The 21,269-nt window shown below is 49.0% G+C and overlaps 1 pseudogene; it reads right to left on the bottom strand.

Moving 5' to 3' along the window:
• The window catches only part of LOC124004086, a 174,822-nt pseudogene that overhangs the window by 38,249 nt on the left and 115,304 nt on the right, over positions 1–21,269 (bottom strand).

Below are 21,269 nucleotides of genomic sequence, written 5' to 3'. Positions count from 1 at the left end.
GGAGGGAGAGGGAGAATGACAGAGAAAGAGAGGTAGAGTGAGACATAGAGAGAGAGAGGGAGGAGAGGGAGACAGAGAGAGGGAGGGAGAGGGAGAATGACAGAGAAAGAGAGGTAGAGTGAGACAGAGAGAGAGAGAGGGAGGGAGAGGGAGAATGACAGAGAAAGAGAGGTAGAGTGAGACAGAGAGAGGGAGGGAGACAGAGAGAGGGAGGGAGACAGAGAGAGGGAGGGAGAGGGAGAATGACAGAGAAAGAGAGGTAGAGTGAGACAGAGAGAGGGAGGGAGACAGAGAGAGGGAGGGAGAGGGAGACAGAGAGAGGGAGGGAGAGGGAGAATGACAGAGAGAGAGAGGGAGAGGGAGACAGAGAGAGGGAGGGAGAGGGAGAGGGAGAGAGAGAGGGAGGGAGAGGGAGACAGAGAGAGGGAGGGAGAGAGAGAGACAGAGAGAGAGAGGGAGACAGAGAGAGAGGGGGAGACAGAGAGAGGGAGGGAGGGAGAGGGAGACAGAGAGAGGGAGGGAGAGGGAGACAGAGAGAGGGAGGGAGAGGGAGACAGAGAGAGGGAGGGAGAGGGAGACAGAGAGAGAGAGGGAGAGGGAGACAGAGAGAGGGAGGGAGACAGAGAGAGAGAGGGGGAGGGAGAGGGAGACGGAGAGAGGGAGGGAAAGGGAGAATGACAGAGAAAGAGAGGTAGAGTGAAACAGAGAGAGAGAGGGAGGGAGAGGGAGAGAGAGAGAGAGAGGGAGAGGGAGACAGAGAGAGGGAGGGAGACAGAGAGAGAGAGGGAGGGAGAGGGAGACAGAGAGAGGGAGGGAAAGGGGGAATGACAGAGAGAGAGGTAGAGTGAGACAGAGAGAGAGAGAGGGAGGGAGAGGGAGACAGAGAGAGGGAGGGAGAGGGAGACAGAGAGAGGGAGGGAGACAGAGAGAGGGAGAGGGAGGGAGAGGGAGACAGAGAGGGAGGGAGAGGGAGAATGACAGAGAGAGGGAGGGAGAGGGAGAATGACAGAGAGAGGGAGGGAGAGGGAGACAGAGAGAGGTAGGGAGAGGGAGAATGACAGAGAAAGAGAGGTAGAGTGAGACAGAGAGAGAGAGGGAGGGAGAGGGAGACAGAGAGAGGGAGGGAGACAGAGAGAGAGAGAGGGAGGGAGAGGGAGACAGAGAGAGAGAGGGAGAGGGAGAGAGAGGGAGACAGAGAGAGGGAGGGAGAGGGAGAATGACAGAGAAAGAGAGGTAGAGTGAGACAGAGAGTGAGAGAGGGAGGGAGAGGGGGACAGAGAGAGGGAGGGAGAGGGAGACAGGGAGAGGGAGGGAGACAGAGAGAGAGAGAAGAAGGGAGAGGGAGACAGAGAGAGGGAGGGAAAGGGAGAATGACAGAGAGAGAGGTAGAGTGAGACAGAGAGAGAGAGAGGGAGGGAGAGGGAGACAGAGAGAGGGAGGGAGAGGGAGACAGAGAGAGGGAGGGAGACAGAGAGAGAGAGAGGGAGAGGGAGGGAGAGGGAGACAGAGAGAGGGAGGGAGAGGGAGAATGACAGAGAAAGAGAGGTAGAGTGAGACAGAGAGTGAGAGAGGGAGGGAGAGGGGGACAGAGAGAGGGAGGGAGAGGGAGACAGGGAGAGGGAGGGAGACAGAGAGAGAGAGAGAGGGAGGGAGAGGGAGACAGAGAGAGGGAGGGAGAGGGAGAATGACAGAGAAAGAGAGGTAGAGTGAGACAGAGAGAGAGAGAGGGAGGGAGAGGGAGACAGAGAGAGGGAGGGAGACAGAGAGAGAGAGGGAGAGGGAGAATGACAGAGAAAGAGAGGTAGAGTGAGACAGAGAGAGGGAGAGGGAGGGAGAGGGAGAGACACAGAGAGAGGGAGGGAGACAGAGAGAGGGAGGGAGACAGAGAGGGGGAGGGAGACAGAGAGAGGGAGGGAGAGGGAGAATGACAGAGAAAGAGAGGTAGAGTGAGACATAGAGAGAGAGAGGGAGGTAGAGGGAGACAGAGAGAGGGAGGGAGAGGGAGAATGACAGAGAAAGAGAGGTAGAGTGAGACAGAGAGAGAGAGAGGGAGGGAGAGGGAGAATGACAGAGAAAGAGAGTAGAGTGAGACAGAGAGAAGGAGGGAGACAGAGAGAGGGAGGGAGACAGAGAGAGGGAGGGAGAGGGAGAATGACAGAGAAAGAGAGGTAGAGTGAGACAGAGAGAGGGAGGGAGACAGAGAGAGGGAGGGAGAGGGAGAATGACAGAGAAAGAGAAGTAGAGTGAGACAGAGAGAGAGACGGGGAGGGAGAGGGAGACAGAGAGAGGGAGGGAGAGGGAGACAGAGAGAGGGAGGGAGAGGGAGAATGACAGAGAAAGAGAGGTAGAGTGAGACAGAGAGAGGGAGAGGGAGGGAGAGGGAGACAGAGAGAGGGAGGGAGACAGAGAGAGGGAGGGAGACAGAGAGAGGGAGGGAGAGGGAGAATGACAGAGAAAGAGAGGTAGAGTGAGACAGAGAGAGAGACGGGGAGGGAGAGGGAGACAGAGAGAGGGAGGGAGAGGGAGACAGAGAGAGGGAGGGAGAGGGAGAATGACAGAGAAAGAGAGGTAGAGTGAGACAGAGAGAGAGAGGGGGGGGGAGGGAGAGGGAGACAGAGAGAAGGAGGGAGAGGGAGACAGAGAGAGGGAGGGAGAGGGAGAATGACAGAGAAAGAGAGGTAGAGTGAGACAGAGAGAGAGAGGGAGGGAGAGGGAGAATGACAGAGAAAGAGAGGTAGAGTGAGACAGAGAGAGAGAGAGGGAGGGAGAGGGAGACAGAGAGAGGGAGGGAGAGGGAGAATGACAGAGAAAGAGAGGTAGAGTGAGACAGAGAGAGAGAGAGGGAGGGAGAGGGAGAATGACAGAGGAAGAGAGGTAGAGTGAGACAGAGAGAGAGAGAGGGAGGGAGACGGAGACAGAGAGAGGGAGGGAGAGGGAGAATGACAGAGAAAGGGAGGTAGAGTGAGACAGAGAGAGAGAGAGGGAGGTAGAGGGAGACAGAGGGGGGGAGGGACAGAGAGAGGGAGGGAGAGGGAGACAGAGAGAGGGAGGGAGAGGGAGACAGAGAGAGGGAGGGAGAGGGAGACAGAGAGAGGGAGGGAGAGGGAGACAGAGAGAGGGAGACAGAGGGAGACAGAGAGAGGGAGACAGAGGGAGACAGAGAGAGGGAGACAGAGGGAGACAGAGAGAGAGACAGAGGGAGACAGAGAGAGAGAGAGGGAGAGGGAGACAGAGAGAGAGAGAGAGAGAGAGAGAGAGAGGGAGAGAGAGAGAGAGAGAGAGAGAGAGAGGGAGAGGGAGACAGAGAGAGGGAGACAGAGAGAGGGAGACAGAGAGAGGGAGACAGAGGGAGACAGAGAAAGAGAGAGGGAGAGGGAGACAGAGAGAGAGAGGGAGAGGGAGACAGAGAGAGAGAGAGAGGGAGACAGAGAGAGAGGTAGAGGGAGACAGAGAGAGGGAGGGAGGGAGACAGAGAGAGAGAGAGGGAGGGAGAGGAGAAGACAGAGAGAGAGAGAGAGAGAGAGAGAGAGAGAGAGGGAGGGAGAGGGAGACAGAGAAAGAAAGGGAGACAGAGAGGAGGGAGACAGAGAGAGGGAGGGGAGGGAGACAGAGAGAGGGAGGGAGAGGAGAGACAGACAGAGAGAGAGGAGGGAGAGGGAGACAGAGAGAGGGAGGGAGAGTGAGACAGAGAGAGAGAGAGGAGAGGGAGACAGACAGAGAGAGGGAGGGAGAGGGAGACAGAGAGAGGGAGGGAGAGGGAGACAGAGAGAGAGGGAGGGAGAGGGAGACAGAGAGAGGGAGGGAGAGGGAGACAGAGAGAGAGAGGGAGAGGGAGACAGAGAGAGGGAGGGAGACAGAGAGAGAGAGGGAGGGAGAGGGAGACGGAGAGAGGGAGGGAAAGGGAGAATGACAGAGAAAGAGAGGTAGAGTGAAACAGAGAGAGAGAGGGAGGGAGAGGGAGAGAGAGAGAGACAGAGGGAGAGGGAGACAGAGAGAGGGAGGGAGACAGAGAGAGAGAGGGAGGGAGAGGGAGACAGAGAGAGGGAGGGAGAGGGGAATGACAGAGAGAGAGGTAGAGTGAGACAGAGAGAGAGAGAGGGAGGGAGAGGGAGACAGAGAGAGGGAGGGAGAGGGAGACAGAGAGAGGGAGGGAGACAGAGAGAGAGAGAGGGAGGGAGAGGGAGACAGAGAGAGGGAGGGAGAGGGAGAATGACAGAGAGAGGGAGGGAGAGGGAGAATGACAGAGAGAGGAGGGAGAGGGAGACAGAGAGAGGGAGGGAGAGGGAGAATGACAGAGAAAGGAGAGGTAGAGTGAGACAGAGAGAGAGAGGGAGGGAGAGGGGGAGACAGAGAGAGGGAGGGAGAGGGAGAGAGAGAGAGGGAGGGAGAGGGAGACAGAGAGAGAGAGGGAGGGGGAGAGAGAGGGAGACAGAGAGAGAGAGGGAGAGGGAGAATGACAGAGAAAGAGAGGAGAGGGAGACAGAGAGAGAGAGAGGGAGAGGAGAGGGAGACAGAGAGAGGGAGGGAGACAGAGAATGACAGAGAAAGAGAGGTAGAGTGAGACATAGAGAGAGAGAGGGAGGGAGAGGGAGAGAGAGAGAGGGAGGGAGAGGGAGAATGACAGAGAAAGAGAGTAGAGTGAGACAGAGAGAGAGAGAGGGGGAGAGGGAGAATGACAGAGAAAGAGAGAGAGAGAGAGAGAGAGAGGGAGAGGGAGACAGAGAGAGGAGAGGGAGACAGAGAGAGGGAGGGAGAGGGAGAATGACAGAGAAAGAGAGGTAGAGTGAGACAGAGAGAGGGAGGGAGGGAGGGGAGAGGGAGACAGAGGGAGGGAGAGGGAGACAGAGAGAGGGAGGGAGAGGGAGAATGACAGAGAAAGAGAGGAGAGTGAGACAGAGAGAGAGAGGGAGGGAGAGGGAGAATGACAGAGAAAGAGAGGTAGAGTGAGACAGAGAGAGAGAGGGAGGGAGAGGGAGAAGAGAGAGGGAGAGAGGGAGACAGAGAGAGAGGGAGAGGGAGACAGAGAGAGGGAGGGAGACAGAGAGAGAGAGGGAGGGAGAGGGAGACAGAGAGAGGGAGGGAAAGGGAGAATGACAGAGAAAGAGAGGTAGAGTGAGACAGAGAGAGAGAGAGGAGAGGGAGAGGGAGACAGAGAGAGGGGGAGGGAGAGGGAGACAGAGAGAGAGGGGGAGAGGGGGACAGAGAGGGAGGGAGGGAGACAGAGAGAGAGAGAGGAGAGAGGAGAGGGAGACAGAGAGAGGGAGGGAGATGGAGAATGACAGAGAGAGGGAGGGAGAGGGAGAATGACAGAGAGAGGGAGGGAGAGGGAGACAGAGAGAGGGAGGGAGAGGGAGAAGAGAGAGAGAGGGAGGGAGAGGGAGACAGAGAGAGGGAGGGAGAGGGAGAATGACAGAGAAAGAGAGGTAGAGTGAGACAGAGAGAGAGAGAGGGAGGGAGGAGAGAGGGAGACAGAGAGAGGGGGAGGGAGAGGGAGAGAGAGAGAGAGAGAGAGGGAGAGAGAGGGAGACAGAGAGAGAGAGGGAGAGGGAGAATGACAGAGAAAGAGAGGTAGAGTGAGACAGAGAGAGAGAGAGGGAGGGAGAGGGAGACAGAGAGAGGGAGGGAGACAGAGAATGACAGAGAAAGAGAGGTAGTGTGAGACATAGAGAGAGAGAGGGAGGGAGAGGGAGAGAGAGAGAGGGAGGGAGAGGGAGAATGACAGAGAAAGAGAAGTAGAGTGAGACAGAGAGAGAGAGAGGGAGGTAGAGGGAGAATGACAGAGAAAGAGAGTAGAGTGAGACAGAGAGAGGGAGGGAGACAGAGAGAGGGAGGGAGACAGAGAGAGGGAGGGAGAGGGAGAATGACAGAGAAAGAGAGGTAGAGTGAGACAGAGAGAGGGAGGGAGGGAGGGAGAGGGAGACAGAGGGAGGGAGAGGGAGACAGAGAGAGGGAGGGAGAGGGAGAATGACAGAGAAAGAGAGGTAGAGTGAGACAGAGAGAGAGGGAGGGAGAGGGAGAATGACAGAGAAAGAGAGGTAGAGTGAGACAGAGAGAGAGGGAGGGAGAGGGAGAATGACAGAGAAAGAGAGGTAGAGGAGACAGAGATAGAGACAGGGGAGGGAGAGGGAGACAGAGAGAGGAGAGAGGGAGAATGACAGAGGAAGAGAGGTAGAGTGAGACAGAGAGAGAGAGAGGGAGGGAGAGGGAGAATGACAGAGAAAGAGAGGGAGAGGGAGACAGAGAGAGAGGGGGGAGAGGAGGGAGGGAGACAGAGAGAGAGAGAGGGAGGGAGAGGGAGACAGAGAAAGAGAGGGAGATGGAGAAGAGAGAGAGAGGGAGGAGAGAGAGAGAGAGACAGAGAAAGGGAGGGAGAGGGAGACAGAGAGAGGGAGGGAGACAGAGAGAGAGAGGGAGGGAGAGGGAGACAGAGAGAGGGAGGGAAAGGGAGAATGACAGAGAAAGAGAGGTAGAGTGAGACAGAGAGAGAGAGAGGGAGGGAGAGGGAGACAGAGAGAGGGAGGGAGAGGGAGACAGAGAGAGAGAGGGAGAGAGAGGGAGACAGAGAGAGAGAGGGAGAGGGAGAATGACAGAGAAAGAGAGGTAGAGTGAGACAGAGAGAGAGAGAGGGAGGGAGAGGGAGACAGAGAGAGGGAGGGAGACAGAGAATGACAGAGAAAGAGAGGTAGTGTGAGACATAGAGAGAGAGAGGGGGGGAGAGGGAGAGAGAGAGAGGGAGGGAGAGGGAGAATGACAGAGAAAGAGAGGTAGAGTGAGACAGAGAGAGAGGGAGGGAGAGGGAGAATGACAGAGAAAGAGAGTAGAGTGAGACAGAGAGAGGGAGGGAGACAGAGAGAGGGAGGGAGACAGAGAGAGGGAGGGAGAGGGAGAATGACAGAGAAAGAGAGGTAGAGTGAGACAGAGAGAGGGAGGGAGGGAGGGAGAGGGAGACAGAGGGTGGGAGAGGGAGACAGAGAGAGGGAGGGAGAGGGAGAATGACAGAGAAAGAGAAGTAGAGTGAGACAGAGAGAGAGGGAGGGAGAGGGAGAATGACAGAGAAAGAGAGGTAGAGTGAGACAGAGAGAGAGAGGGAGGGAGAGGGAGAATGACAGAGAAAGAGAGGTAGAGTGAGACAGAGATAGAGAGGGGGAGGGAGAGGGAGACAGAGAGAGGGAGAGAGAGGGAGAATGACAGAGGAAGAGAGGTAGAGTGAGACAGAGAGAGAGAGGGAGGGAGAGGGAGAATGACAGAGAAAGAGAGGTAGAGTGAGACAGAGAGAGAGAGGGAGGGAGAGGGAGACAGAGAGAGAGAGGGAAAGGGAGAATGACAGAGAAAGAGAGGTAGAGTGAGACAGAGAGAGAGAGGGAGGGAGAGGGAGAGAGAGAGAGAAAGGGAGAGGGAGACAGAGAGAGGGAGGGAGACAGAGAGAGAGAGGGAGGGAGAGGGAGACAGAGAGAGGGAGGGAAAGGGAGAATGACAGAGAGAGAGGTAGAGTGAGACAGAGAGAGAGAGAGGGAGGGAGAGGGAGAATGACATAGAAAGAGAGATAGAGTGAGACACAGAGAGAGAAATAGAAGGATAAGAGTGAGAGGAAGAGCAAAAGAAAGAGAGGAAAGAGAAAAATGAGGATAACGGGACACCGGAAGAAATCAATGACCAGGTGGGTCAAAGGGCAAAAATAATTGGTGCCAATCAAAGAGAGGTAGAAGAGAGGGGGGACAAGTACAGGATTATCATGAGAGAGGAGGGACAGGTGCAGGATGATCAGAAGAGAGGGGGACAAGTACAGGATGATCATTAGAGAGGAGGGACAGGTGCAGGATGATCAGAAGAGAGGGGGACAAGTACAGGATGATCATTAGAGAGGAGGGACAGGTACAGGATGATCAGAAGAGAGGGGGGACAAGTACAGGATGATCATTAGAGAGGAGGGACAGGTACAGGATTATCAGAAGAGAGGGGGACAAGTACAGGATGATCAGAAGAGAGGGGGGACAGGAACAGGATGATCATTAGAGAGGAGGGACAGGTACAGGATGATCAGAAGAGAGGGGGACAAGTACAGGATGATCATTAGAGAGGAGGGACAGGTGCAGGATGATCAGAAGAGAGGGGGGACAAGTACAGGATGATCATTAGAGAGGAGGGACAGGTACAGGATGATCAGAAGAGAGGGGGACAAGTACAGGATGATCATTAGAGAGGAGGGACAGGTACACGATGATCAGAAGAGAGGGGGACAAGTACAGGATGATCATTAGAGAGGAGGGACAGGTACAGGATGATCAGAAGAGAGGGGGACAAGTACAGGATGATCATTAGAGAGGAGGGACAGGTACAGGATGATCAGAAGAGAAGGCGGATAGGTGCAGGATGATCAGAAGAGAGGGGGACAGGTACAGGATGATCAGAAGAGAGGAGGACAGGTACAGGATAATCAGAGGAGAGGAGGACAGGATGATCAGAAGAGAGGGGGACAGGTACAGGATGATCAGAAGAGAGGGGGACAGGTACAGCATAATCAGAAGAGTGGAGGACAGGTACATGATGATCAGAAGAGAAGGGGGACAGGTACAGGATGATCAGAAGAGAAGGGAGACAGGTAAAGGATGATCAGAAGAGAGGGGGACAGGTACAGGATGATCAGAAGACGAGGGGACAGGTACAGGATGATCAGAAGAGAGGGGGACAAGTACAGGATGATCATTAGAGAGGAGGGACAGGTACAGGATGATCAGAAGAGAAGGCGGATAGGTGCAGGATGATCAGAAGAGAGGGGGACAGGTACAGGATGATCAGAAGAGAGGAGGACAGGTACAGGATAATCAGAGGAGAGGAGGACAGGATGATCAGAAGAGAGGGGGACAGGTACATGATGATCAGAAGAGAAGGGGGACAGGTACAGGATGATCAGAAGAGAAGGGGGACAGGTAAAGGATGATCAGAAGAGAGGGGGACAGGTACAGGATGATCAGAAGACGAGGGGACAGGTACAGGATGATTAGAAGACGGGGACAGGTACAGGATGATCAGAAGAGAGGGGGAGAAACAATAAATAAACAGTGATGGTGAGAAGAGGATGAAATGTCAATAATAAAATGAGGAAAGGGCAAGGAATGAGAGGCAGGAGCTACAGGGAATTTAGATAGGCCAGCAGAGAGAGAGAAATGGAGTGAAAGAAAAGGAGAGAGAAAAGGAGTGAGAGAAAAGGGAGGGCAATGAGGGGAATCCATTATGGGAGGGCAAGGTGAAGTGGAGAAACTGAAGAAGGGTAAGTGTCGTGAAGCGTGAACAAAATGTGGACAAGAAAAGTAAAATAGTCCAGATATAGGAAGAGGGAGGGAAGGGATGGGGGTTATCAGAAGACAAATAGATTGAGAGAGGATGAGAGGATGAAATGGAGAGATAGATGAAATGACCAAAACACCTGAGCGGGGTTGATGAAGACCAGAAGCATCAGGTTCAGGCTTTGCCTCGTTTCTGCTTTTCCCCTAAAACCAGATGCTTCCATTTTATAGATGCCATGAAGGTCCTAGACATGTTCTGCCCTTAAAGTAGAATTTGAGCTCAGTTTTTAATAGAGATATTGCTCTGTTTTAATAGAGATATTGCTCTGTTTTAATAGAGATATTGGTCTGTTTTTAATAGAGATATTGCTCTGTTTTAATAGAGATATTGCTCTGTTTTAATAGAGATATTGCTCTGTTTTTAATAGAGATATTGCTCTGTTTTAATAGAGATATTGCTGTTTTAATAGAGATATTGCTCTGTTTTAATAGAGATATTGCTCTGTTTTAATAGAGATATTGCTCTGTTTTAATAGAGATATTGCTCTGTTTTTAATAGAGATATTGCTCTGTTTTTAATAGAGATATTGGTCTATGGTTCTCATAGGATTTTGAGCTACAGGTATGACAACCTAAACATTGACGTCTATATTCAATACTGATCACAGGAGGCTCCTGAGGAGAGGACGACTCATAATAATGCCTGGAATTGAGTGAATGGAATGGTAACAAACACATGGAAACCATGTGTTTGATGTGTTTGAAACCATTGCATTGATTCCGTTCCAGCCATGACTTTGATCCTGTTCTCCCCAATTAAGGTGCCACAGGCCACCTGTGATATAGGTCTATAGTCTTCACAGTATTTTGAGTTGTTTCATGAAGGAGGTAATGGTATAAACGGCTGTAGTTGAATTTGGCATCATCACTCAAGATATGATCAATAGGAGAGAGGGAATACAGTATAGGGTTGTGTATTTGGTTAAGGTGGATCCTAGTTGTCTTACAGTATTTTAAGCTGTTTCCTGCACGGCACGGTGTTCCTCATGCAGGTGCCACTGAGGGGGTCCACGTCCTCCACGATGACAAAGGGAGCCTCCTCCAGTGTCACGATGGACAGGTGGTCGTCCTCCCGGGCCTCCCCATCGGAGAACAGCTCAAACCTGGGCCACACGTGGTACTTCATGGACAGGGAGCTGTTCTCCCACTTACCCACCTGGGGATGGGAGGAGGGAAGAGAGAGGGGAGGGAAGAGAGAGGGGAGGGAAGAAAGAGAGGAGGGACGAATGATTGGGTGGTTTGCATAATCATAAATCATCAGGGACAAATAAAACACAAATAAAGAGAGAGAAAGAAAGAGAAGAAAGAGAAAGAAAAAGAGAGAAATAGAGAGAGGATGAAGAGAAAGAGAAAGAGAAAGAGAAAGGAAGAGAGAGAAATAGAGAGAGGGTGAAGAGAAAGAGAAAGAAGAAAGAGAAAGGAAGAGAGAGAAAGAGAAAGGAAGAGAGAGAAAGAGAGAGAGGATGAAAAGAAAGAGAAAGAGAGAGAGGATGAAGAGAAAGAGAAAGTGAAAGATAAAGGAAGAGAGAGAAATAGAGAGAGGATGAAGAGAAAGAGAAAGAAGAAAGAGAAAGGAAGAGAGAGAAAGAGAGAGAGGATGAAGAGAAAGAGAAAGAAGAAAGAGAAAGGAAGAGAGGATGAAGAGAAAGAGAAAGAAGAAAGAAAGGAAGAGAGAGAAAGAGAGAGAGGATGAAGAGAAAGAGAAAGAAGAAAGAGAAAGGAAGAGAGGATGAAGAGAAAGAGAAAGAAGAAAGAAAGGAAGAGAGAGAAAGAGAGAGAGGATGAAGAGAAAGAGAAAGAAGAAAGAGAAAGGAAGAGAGAGAAAGAGAGAGAGGATGAAGAGAAAGAGAAAGAAGAAAGAGAAAGGAAGAGAGAGAAAGAGAGAGAGGATGAAGAAAAAGAGAAAGAAGAAAGAGAAAGGAAGAGAGAGAAAGGAAGAGAGAGAAAGAGAGTAAGGAAGAGAAAGTGAAATAAACATAGCGAGAGAGAGAGAAAGAGAGAGAGAGGAAGAAAAAGGGTGTGAGAGAAATCAAAGAAAGAAACCAGAGAAAGGGAGAGAATGAGAGAGAGACATGGAAAGAGAAGGAGAGGAAGATGAGAGATACTCACCTTGTCCCAGCGTCTCTGCTTGTCTAGCAGGGTGATGACCAGTTTGGGATGCATCTGGTATCCATCCTCACTGAACGACAGGTTACGTCCCTCGAACGTCACATTCATCAGATACCTGCGAGGAAACAATGTTACTACAGTTATTACACCATTACAACACGGGTTAAAAGAATGTCTTAAAGCTGCAGTCCGTAACTCAAACAAAAACAATGACTTGACTGATACCTATGGGCAAGAAACCTCACAATATTGTTACTGCTATAATAAGAGTAACTGGATGTAAAGTGTTTCCCACTAAACACTCAAATATACTGTATGACACACTCTGGTTTCACACTACAGTAACATTCATACATTTGACTAAAATCAAAAGGAACTCTTACAGTTCCACAAAAGATTGTCTTTGCGTCCCTTTGACATTTTAAGCAGAAACTGTGCGTCAATATTTCATTTTAAAAGGCTGTTCTATTAAATGAAGTGCCCTTTTTAATATAGACCACATGGAGAAATCAATAAGGCCTTTACGCACGCTGAAACTATTGATTCATTTACGTCGGGGCCTTTACGCACTCTGAAACTATTGATTCATTTACGTCGGGGCCTTTACGCACGCTGAAACTAGTGATTCATTTACGTCGGGGCCTTTACGCACGCTGAAACTAGTGATTCATTTACGTCGGGGCCTTTACGCACGCTGAAACTAGTGATTCATTTACGTCGGGGCCTTTACGCACGCTGAAACTATTGATTCATTTACGTCGGGGCCTTTTATGCACGCTGAAACTATTGATTCATTTACGTCGGGGCCTTTTACGCACGCCGAAACTATTGATTCATTTACGTCGGGGCCTTTTACGCACGCTGAAACTATTGATTCATTTACGTCGGGGCCTTTACGCACGCTGAAACTATTGATTCATTTACGTCGGGGCCTTTACGCACGCTGAAACTAGTGATTCATTTACGTCGGGGCCTTTACGCACGCTGAAACTATTGATTCATTTACGTCGGGGCCTTTACGCACTCTGAAACTAGTGATTCATTTACGTCGGGGCCTTTACGCACGCTGAAACTATTGATTCATTTACGTCGGGGCCTTTACGCACGCTGAAACTAGTGATTCATTTACGTCGGGGCCTTTACGCACTCTGAAACTAGTGATTCATTTACGTCGGGGGGGCCTAGTGATTTTACGCACGCTGAAACTAGTGATTCATTTACGTCGGGACCTTTTACGCACGCTGAAACTATTGATTCATTTACGTCGGGGCCTTTTACGCACGCTGAAACTATTGATTCATTTACGTCGGGGCCTTTTACGCACGCCGAAACTATTGATTCATTTACGCCGGGGCCTTTTACGCACGCTGAAACTATTGATTCATTTACGTCGGGGCCTTTACGCACTCTGAAACTAGTGATTCATTTACGTCGGGGCCTTTACGCACGCTGAAACTATTGATTCATTTACGTCGGGGCCTTTACGCACGCTGAAACTAGTGATTCATTTACGTCGGGGCCTTTACGCACTCTGAAACTAGTGATTCATTTACGTCGGGGCCTTTACGCACGCTGAAACTAGTGATTCATTTACGTCGGGACCTTTTACGCACGCTGAAACTATTGATTCATTTACGTCGGGGCCTTTTACGCACGCTGAAACTATTGATTCATTTACGTCGGGGCCTTTTACGCACGCCGAAACTATTGATTCATTTACGCCGGGGCCTTTTACGCACGCTGAAACTATTGATTCATTTACGTCGGGGCCTTTACGCACGCTGAAACTATTGAATCATTTACGTCGGGGCCTTTTACGCACGCTGAAACTATTGATTCATTTACGTCGGGGCCTTTACGCACGCTGAAACTATTGATTCATTTACGTCGGGGCCTTTACGCACGCTGAAACTATTGATTCATTTACGTCGGGGCCTTTACGCACGCTGAAACTATTGATTCATTTACGTCGGGGCCTTTACGCACGCTGAAACTAGTGATTCATTTACGTCGGGGCCTTTACGCACGCTGAAACTATTGATTCATTTACGTCGGGGCCTTTACGCACGCTGAAACTATTGATTCATTTACGTCGGGGCCTTTACGCACGCTGAAACTATTGATTCATTTATGTCGGGGCCTTTACGCACGCTGAAACTATTGATTCATTTACGTCGGGGCCTTTACGCACGCTGAAACTATTGCTTTGTGAAAACAATATTCTAAAGAAACATTAATCATCTAATAGTCCAATCATGTTTGGTGTTTTGTGTTGGAAAATTGAGCGGGTTGAGCATTAACCTGTTACCCATAGATGAACAGGCTAGAAATGTTTAACACTTTCTATTATTTTGTGAAGCTTGCGTTCAGTTGCCACTCCCTGATGCACATAACAAGCTTCCATTCCACATCACAAGGGGATTTATGGCTGATTTCAAATGAAATCATCAACCCTGTTACGGTCAACCCTGTTACGGTCAACCCTGTTACGGTCAACCCCTGTTACGGTCAACCCCTGTTACGGTCAACCCCTGTTACGGTCAACCCCTGTTACGGTCAACCCTGTTACGGTCAACCCTGTTTTGGTCAACCCTGTTACGGTCATTTTTCTTTATTTGAACATGTGCTCTTTATGTTAAAATGTTTTTGGGGGACTAAGTTAAACTTCTCAAAAGGCAACGAATTGGTGGAATGACCCAACCGCATATTTTCGGTTCTAAATCAACTGCAAACCCTAATGTACACAGTGGAAATGATAGCATGGTTGCAGAAACACACACAAATGCACAGAAGACATGAAGGTATTGAATTTGAGAACCTGAACCTGAGTTATTGTATGTTAATGTTCCTGAGGTTGCTTGGTCAGTTTTTGTTGACCTGTATTTAACTAGGCGAGTCAGTTCAGAACAAGTTAAGCTACCATAGCATAGCTGATCCACTTTGAGAGTCTGTAACACACACTTCTGACAGAGAGAGAGAGAAAAGAGAGAGAGATAAAGAAGAGAGAGTAGAAAGAGTAGAGAGAAATAGGGGGAGAGAGAGTAGAGTTGAGTAGAGCGAGAGAGTACAGAGAAAGAGGGAGAGAGAAAAGAGAGTGGGGAGAGAGAGAGTAGAGGAGAGAGTAGTGAGGGAGAATAGAGAGAGAGAGAGTAGAGGAGAGAGTAGTGAGGGAGAATAGAGAGAGAGAGAGTAGAGGAGAGAGTAGTGAGGGAGAATCAGAGTAGAGGAGAGAGTAGTGAGGGAGAATAGAGAGAGAGAGAGAGAGTCAGGAGAGAGTAGTGAGGGAGAATAGAGAGAGAGAGAGTAGAGGAGAGAGTAGTGAGGGAGAATAGAGAGAGAGAGAGTAGAGGAGAGAGTAGTGAGGGAGAATAGAGAGAGAGAGAGTAGAGGAGAGAGTAGTGAGGGAGAATAGAGAGAGAGAGAGTAGAGGAGAGAGTAGTGAGGGAGAATAGAGAGAGAGAGTAGAGGAGAGAGTAGTGAGGGAGAATAGAGAGAGAGAGAGTAGAGGAGAGAGTAGTGAGGGAGAATAGAGAGAGAGAGTAGAGGAGAGAGTAGTGAGGGAGAATAGAGAGAGAGAGAGTAGAGGAGAGAGTAGTGAGGGAGAATAGAGAGAGAGAGAGTAGAGGAGAGAGTAGTGAGGGAGAATAGAGAGAGAGAGAGTAGAGGAGAGAGTAGTGAGGGAGAATAGAGAGAGAGAGAGTAGAGGAGAGAGTAGTTAGAGGAGAGAGTAGTGAGGGAGAATATTTGAAGAATGAGTAGAGGAGAGAGTAGTGAGGGAGAATAGAGAAAGATAGAGGGAGAGAGTTTAGAGAGAGGAGTAGAGGAGAGAGTAGTGAGGGAGAATAGAGAGAGAGAGTAGAGGAGAGAGTAGTGAGGGAGAATAGAGAGAGAGAGTAGAGGAGAGAGTAGTGAGGGAGAATAGAGAGAGAGAGTAGTGAGGGAGAATAGAGAGAGAGAGTAGAGGAGAGAGTAGTGAGGGAGAATAGAGAGAGAGAGTAGAGGAGAGAGTAGTGAGGGAGAATAGAGAGAGAGAGAGTAGAGGAGAGAGTAGTGAGGGAGAATAGAGAGAGAGATTGAGAGAGTAGTGAGGGAGAATAGAGAGAGAGTAGAGGAGAGAGTAGTGAGGGAGAATTAGAGGAGAGAGTAGTGAGGGAGAATAGAGAGAGAGTTAGAGAGGAGAGAGTTGAGGGAGAATAGAGAGAGAGAGAGTAGAGGAGAGAGTAGTGAGGGAGAATAGAGAGAGAGAGAGTAGAGGAGAGAGTAGTGAGGGAGAATAGAGAGAGAGAGTAGAGGAGATTGAGGGAGAATAGAGAGAGAGAGAGTAGAGTTCAGAGAGAGTAGTGAGGGAGAATAGAGAGAGAGAGAGTAGAGGAGAGAGTAGTGAGGGAGAATAGAGAGAGAGAGTAGAGGAGAGAGTAGTGAGGGAGAATAGAGAGAGAGAGAGTAGAGGAGAGAGTAGTGAGGGAGAATAGAGAGAGAGAGAGTAGAGGAGAGAGTAGTGAGGGAGAATAGAGAGAGAGAGAGTAGAGGAGAGAGTAGTGAGGGAGAATAGAGAGAGAGAGAGTAGAGTTGAGTAGAGCGAGAGAGTACAGAGAAAGAGGGAGAGAGAAAAGAGAGTGGGAGAGAGAGAGAGAGAGAGAGTAGTGAGGGAGAATAGAGAGAGAGAGTAGAGGAGAGAGTAGTGAGGGAGAATAGAGAGAGAGAGTAGAGGAGAGAGTAGTGAGGAGAATAGAGAGAGAGAGTAGAGGAGAGAGTAGTGAGGAGAATAGAGAGAGAGAGTAGTGAGGGAGAATAGAGAGAGAGAGTAGAGGAGAGAGTAGTGAGGGAGAATAGAGAGAGAGAGAGTAGAGGAGAGAGTAGTGAGGGAGAATAGAGAGAGAGAGAGTAGAGGAGAGAGTAGTGAGGGAGAATAGAGAGAGAGAGAGTAGAGGAGAGAGTAGTGAGGGAGAATAGAGAGAGAGTAGAGGAGAGAGTAGTGAGGGAGAATAGAGAGAGAGAGAGAGAGAGAGAGAGAGTGAGGAGAATAGAGAGAGAGAGTAGAGGAGAGAGTAGTGAGGGAGAATAGAGAGAGAGAGAGAGGAGAGAGTAGTGAGGGAGAATAGAGAGAGAGAGTAGAGGAGAGAGTAGTGAGGGAGAATAGTAGAGAGAGAGTAGTGAGGGAGAATAGAGAGAAAGAGAGTAGAGGAGAGAGTAGTGAGGGAGAATAGAGAGAGAGAGAGTAGAGGAGAGAGTAGTGAGGGAGAATAGAGAGAGAGAGTAGAGGAGAGAGTAGTGAGGGAGAATAGAGAGAGAGAGAGTAGAGGAGAGAGTAGTGAGGGAGAATAGAGAGAGAGAGTAGAGGAGAGAGTAGTGAGGGAGAATAGAGAGAGAGAGAGTAGAGAGAGAGTAGTGAGGGAGAATAGAGAGAGAGAGAGTAGAGGAGAGAGTAGTGAGGGAGAATAGAGAGAGAGAGAGAGTAGAGGAGAGAGTAGTGAGGGAGAATAGAGAGAGAGAGAGTAGAGGAGAGAGTAGTGAGGGAGAATAGAGAGAGAGAGAGTAGAGGAGAGAGTAGTGAGGGAGAATAGAGAGAGAGAGAGTAGAGGAGAGAGTAGTGAGGGAGAATAGAGAGAGAGAGAGTAGAGGAGAGAGTAGTGAGGGAGAATAGAGAGAGAGAGAGAGAGAGGGAGAGAGAAAGAGGAGAGTAGAGAGAGAGAGAGAGAGAGAGGGAGAGAGAAAAGAGAGTGGGGAGAGAGAGAGTAGAGGAGAGAGTAGTGAGGGAGAATAGAGAGAGAGAGAGAGTAGAGGAGAGAGTAGTGAGGGAGAATAGAGAGAGAGAGTAGAGGAGAGAGTAGTGAGGGAGAATAGAGAGAGAGAGAGAGCGTGAAGGGAGAGAGAAAGAGGAGAGTAGAGAGAGAGGAGAGTAGAGAGAGAGGAGAGTAGAGAGTAGTAAGAATGGGAAGAGGGAATAGAAATCCAGTGTAGAGAAAGCGGGAGAGAGAGTAGAGTAGAGAGTAAGAGGGAGAGCGAGAATAGAGAGAGAGAGAGAGTCATAATGTATAAAGTGCTTGTGTGAATAAGTATCAGTATGTACTATGTGTGTTGACAAGTGCGTGCCACTGCCAGATAAACTCAACTCATTCTCCCCCACCCGTGACCTGCCACCCTCGCCTTTCTCTCTCTCTCTCTTTTGCTCGCTCTCCTTTCTGGTGTGTTGGTTGCTGCGGATACGGCCGCCGTCTCCATGGCAACGCTCTGCCAGCCTCCGAAACAATTCTAGTCCAGGAAATAAATACATACTCTATAAATGAGACAGAGAGAGAGGGAGGGCAGCAACGTGCGGAGTTAAATGTGTGCTTAATGAGATTCCTGAGACAGCTAACTGGCAGTAACAGAGAGGGAGGGAGGGCACCAGATCATTTCAACAATGAGGGGGAAGAACAATGGACAGATGGTGATGAAGATGACAAAGCGAGATCTGTCTGTCCTACTACAACTTGTCACTACGCAGTCTGTATTTGACTGAATCTAACACGCCTTCGAAGCGCTGTACGCATCCAATCCCTGAAAATGTCTGCCACGTAACGTGTGGTACTGTACTACTGTAAAGCGCATGCAACACGGGATTAGCAGTAGGTGCCTAACATTAGAATTTCAATTAGGAAACCGAAAAATACAATGCCACCCAAAGGAACACCCACTTGTTGCCATCCATGTTAACCAAGCTGACCGTGTTCAAGTGCAGGTGTGCGTGGAGTGTGGCACTCTCCTGAACTGTGCTGACTGAGACGTGTGTCAGTCACCATGGGTGATATGTATGATTGTTAACAGAAGCCCCAACAGAGGAAGACTCCCCGTCATATGTAATATGTTGCCATGGCGCCCAACAACCACAGCGATTTTGAAGCAATCTGCTGCGTTGCCATGAGAACAGTCATCTCACCCGAGAGAGTGGGGGATGACAGAGAAAGAGAGATAAGAGAGAGAGACAGAAAGAGAGAACGAAAGAGTGAGATAGGGGGCATCTTTTCTTTTCTTTTTTACCAAGTCTACCACCCAAGCCGTTACAGATGCAAAATTGAGAGCATCCTGTCGGGCTGTATCACCGCCTGGCACGGCAACTGCACCGCCCACAACCGCAAGGCTCTCCAGAGGGTGGTGCGGTCTGCAAAACGCATCACCGGGGGCAAACTACCTGCCCTCCAGGACACCTACAGCACCCGATGTCACAGGAAGGCCAAAAAGATCATCAAGGACAACAACCAACCGAGCCACTGCCTGTTCACCCCGCTATCATCCAGAAGGCGATGTCAGTACAGGTGCATCACAGCTGGGACCGAGAGACTGAAAAACAGCTTCAGTCTCAAGGCCATCAGACTGTTAAACAGCCATCACTAACACAGAGATGCTGCTGCCTATATACAGACTTGAAATCATTGGCCACTTTAATAAATGGATCACTAGTCACTTTAACAATGCCACCTTAATAATGTTTACATATTTGCATTACTCATCTCATATGTATATACTGTATTTTATACCATCTATTGCATCTTGTCTATGCTGCTCTGTCGTTGCTCATCCATATATTTATATGTATATATTCTTATTCCATTCCTTTACTTAGATTTGTGTGTATTAGGTAGTTGTTGTGGAAATGTTAGATTACTCGTTGGTTATTACTGCATTGTCGGGACTAGAAGCACAAGCATTTCACTACACTCGCAATAACATCTGCTAACCATGTGTACGTGACCGATCAAATTTGAACTCCTCTCTTTCTGTCTCTCAATTCTTTCGACAGTCTCACTTACGAGGAGCAGAGTAGAGACACTTGAGTCTATATCAATGGTTCCATCCAGCCCTACATTAAATGGAGAGATAAATATATTGATGCAAGCTGGGAATATAACTGTACCAGGCAGTGCCATTTGTCATTTTGTAGCCGTGCAGTATTGATGTAGCTGTTATGCGTCATGTGATGTGTCCCCATGTCTGAATTCCCCCAAGATGAAGACAAACAAAGACACAATCGACTGGAGCCAACAAAACCTAATGCTTTATCATTGACATACAGTACGCAGCCGCTAGCATTATGCCTCTCGCTTACCAACTGTTCAACCAAGAAATACAGAGAGAGAGAGAGAGACAGAGAGAGAGAGAGAGAGAGAGAGAGAGAGAGAGAGAGAGAGAGAGAGAGAGAGAGAGAGAGAGAGAGAGAGAGAGAGAGAGGTAAAGTTATACTGCGAATAAGGAAATAAACACATAGGATTTTCTAGCCTATACAGTAACTCAGACAGACTGACAATATCTGATCAGTATCACACTCTGAAAGCATCTCTTGTTCACACGATCCGATGGTGTGGAGAGTCGCGCTGTGAGAGTCTCCATCCCAAATAGCACAATCTTCCCATAGGCCTCTGGTCTAAAGTAGTGCACTATATAGAGAACAGAGTACAATTTGGGGCGCAGACAAAGGATTGACGGACAGACATGTCATTCCTGGGTAGCCGAGTGGATTTGGAGGAAGATTCTCTTGCCTACCAAACGGCATCCTATTCCCTACATACAGTAGTGCACTACATTTGACCAGGGCTCTGGTCAGATGTCAAATGAATAGGGTGCCATTTGGGACACTTTGTGAGACGGGGCTTATCAACAGCAATAGACTCTTCCTTCAGGTTGTATGGGGAGACACGAGTCTCTCATGTTTTACAGGTTGGTACCTTCCTATCAAGGGGATAGTAACACTGTAGCTTCAGCTGGGTCGTGGTCAGAAGTAGGGCACACAGTAGAGAAACGTTTTGCAACAGAACACAAGCATTTCCTTTATAGGAAATGTTTAAGTAGTACCTCTCCGTTTCACTCCATTTTCTTCCTAATGAACGCAACCCATAGTACCTGAAGCTATTTGTGAGGCTTCAAGGAACTGGCTAAGGTACTGAAAGACTCCACGCGGCTATTTGTCAACATGTCAACTTGAATGATGAACAACAGCACACAATGTGTTGACATGCAGCGTTATTAAGATGCGTCCCCTACTCAAGTATTAGATATTGTGGACAATGACGTATTCTAAATGCATTGCCTCACACAAACAGCATATTGTCAACATGCCAAGGTTATGGATCTGTGTGCATTGATCCGACAGACTGAGCATTTAAATAATTAAGGGACTGTAATGGACTACCGATTGGTTGTTCCAATGGCTCGTGGTGTATGAATGAGTCATTAATAAGAAAGACACAGAGAGACATTAATTCATGTTTATATATGAATGATACTTCGCGTCTATATAGTAAATATGGACTAATTGTTTGGAGAAGGAGAGAGAGCAGAAAGGGAGAGAGAGAGAGGTTGTGAGAGACCGAGACAGAGAGAGGGAAACAGAAAGAGGTTATGAGAGAGGCAGAGAGAGGTTAAGAGAGAGGCAGAGAGAGAGAGAAATATAGTGACAGAGAGAGAGCGAGAGACAGATGTTTCCCATGCCAATAAAGCCCTTTGAATTGAACTGAATTGAGAGAGACAGAGAGAGAAACAAAGACAGAGTAGCCGTGTGTAGTAGAGTTGAATGATAGGAGATAACTAGTCTGATAGGGAGAGTGTCAGGGAAGAGGAGGTGCTTGCTGGCTGCTGCCTTCCACACACACAATGCTTTCTAGAGGGAGAGAGAGGAGTGGAATGGAGGGCCTTCCGATTCAACTTCAGCTAATTGAAAGAGCTTTTTGGCAGGAATGGACTGCATACGAGCAGAGGAGCGAACGTTGCTGATAATGAGAAGCAGGAAGAAAGGGGGAGGAAACGGGAGTGAATGAAAGAAAGAGAGATTGCAAAGTGGGA

The sequence above is a fragment of the Oncorhynchus gorbuscha genome, linkage group LG18 (genome assembly GCF_021184085.1).
Source record: "Oncorhynchus gorbuscha isolate QuinsamMale2020 ecotype Even-year linkage group LG18, OgorEven_v1.0, whole genome shotgun sequence".
Lineage (NCBI taxonomy): Eukaryota > Metazoa > Chordata > Actinopteri > Salmoniformes > Salmonidae > Oncorhynchus > Oncorhynchus gorbuscha.
The sequence above is the reverse complement of the archived record's forward strand: the minus strand, read 5'-3'. Positions and strand labels throughout refer to the sequence as shown.